Below are 2159 nucleotides of genomic sequence, written 5' to 3' on the forward strand. Positions count from 1 at the left end.
GCCATTTTCCGATTGACTCATACATATACTAGATATTGCAAATAAGGGAAACCATGATACTTATGTTTCCTTGGGCCATGCTTACTTCATTTAATATAATTTTTTCCAAGATTTTCCATTTCCTAACAAATGGAGAAATGTCATTCTTTCTGATGGAGGCATAGAATTCCACTGTGTATAAATACAACATTTTCTTGATCCATTCATCTATTGAGGGGCATCGGGGTTGGATCCAAATCTAACCTATGGTAAATAATGCTGCAATAAACATAGTTGGGCTGGTAGTTTTAGTGTGGTCTTGATTGTAAACGTTTGGGTAAATGCCCAAAAGTGGGATTGCTGGGTCATAGGGGAGCTCTATGTGAAGTCTTTTGAGGAACCTCCATACTGTTTTCCAAAGTGGTTGAACAAGTTTACTTTCCCACCAACAGTGAAGTAAGGTTCCCTTCTGTCTACATCCCCGCCAGCATCTGTTGCTGTTAGAGTCCTTGATTTTTGCCATTCTAACTGGGGTGATGTGGTATCTCAATGTTGTTTTGATTTGCATTTCTTTTATGGCTAGGGATGTTGAGCATTTCTTCATGTGTCTTCTTTCTTCTTCAGAGAAGTTTCTCTTAAAGTCTTTAGCCCAATATTTATTGGGCTGTTGTTTCTTTGAGGATTTGTTGTTGGGAGATTTAATTTATTGTGTTCCGAGTATATTTTAGATATGAGACCCTTGTCCGTTGTATGGCTAGTGAAGATCTTCTCCCAATCCGTGGGCTTTCTATTGATCTTGCTAGCTATGTCCTTTGCCATGCAGAAGCTCTTCAACTTCATGCAATCCCATTTGTCCAACCTTTATTTGATTTGTTGTGTTTCTGGTTCTCTTTTCAGAAAATTTCAGCCGCAGCCAAGGAGACCTAGGGTTTCTCCTATTCCATCCTGTACTGTTTTCAGAATGTCTGCTTTGACTTCGAGGTCTTTGATCCATTTGGAGTTGATTCTGGTGCAGGGTGATATATAAGGATCTAGCTTTAGTTTTCTACAAGTAGTTAACCAATTTTGAAAGCTCCATTTACTGAAGAGGCTGTCTTTCTTCCATTCTATTTTTTTACCTCCTTTACTGAAGATTGGATGGCTATAGGTCTGTAGGTTCATTTCTGGGTTTTCAATTCTATTCCATTGGTCCTGATGTCTGTTCTTATGCCAATAACAAACTATTTTGATTACTATGGCTTTATACTAGAGTTTGAAATTTGGTATTGATATTCCTCCAGCAGTGTTCTTTCTATTGAGGAGCGTTTTTGCTATTCGGGGTCTTTTCTTGCTCCATATGAATTTTGGGGTTGCCTCTTCTTTTTCCTTGAAGAACGAGGTTGGAATTTTGATAGGTATCACGTTGAATTTGTAGATAGCCTTGAGAAGTATTGCCATTTTCATGATGTTAATCTTTCCAATCCAAGAGCATGGGAGGTTTTGCCATTTTTTAAGTTCTGTGTTGATTTCCTTCTTCAAGATTTTAAAGTTTTCATCATAGAGTTCCTTCACTTCTTTGGTTAATTCCTAGGTATTTTATTTTTTGTGGGGCTATTACAAATGGTGTTGTTTTACTAATTTCAGCCACACTTTTCTCATTGTGGGCATACAGAAAAGCCATTGATTTTGGGGGCTTAATTTTATTCCCTGCTACTTTGCCAAAATTTTGAATCAACTTGAGTAATTTGGGAGTGGAGTCCGTGGTCCGTGGGAATCTTTAAATACAAGATCATGTAGTCTGCAAAGAGGCAGAATTTTATTTCTTCTTTCCCTATTTGGATCCCCTTTATGCTTGCATCTTGTCTTATTGCTGTACCTTGGCATTCTAATACTAGGTAGAAGAGAAGTGGAGAGAGTGGACATCCTTGTCTTGTTCCAGAGTTTAGAGAAAATGGCTTTAGTTATTCACCATTAAGTGTAATGTTGGCTGTAGGTTTGTCATATACAGCCTTTATTGTATTGAGGAATGTTCCATGGATTCCTAATTTTTCCAAAACCTTCATCATAAAGGGGTGTTGTATCTTGTCGAATGCTTTTTCTGCATCTATTGAGATAACCATGTGGTTCTTATTCTTGCTCCTGTTGATGTGATGAATAATATTTATTAATTTGAGTATATTGAACCAGCTTTGCATCCCTGA

Source organism: Dipodomys merriami, unplaced genomic scaffold (assembly GCF_024711535.1).
Source record: "Dipodomys merriami isolate MVZ:Mamm:240054 unplaced genomic scaffold, mDipMer1.0.p SCAF_1381, whole genome shotgun sequence".
Classification (NCBI taxonomy): domain Eukaryota; kingdom Metazoa; phylum Chordata; class Mammalia; order Rodentia; family Heteromyidae; genus Dipodomys; species Dipodomys merriami.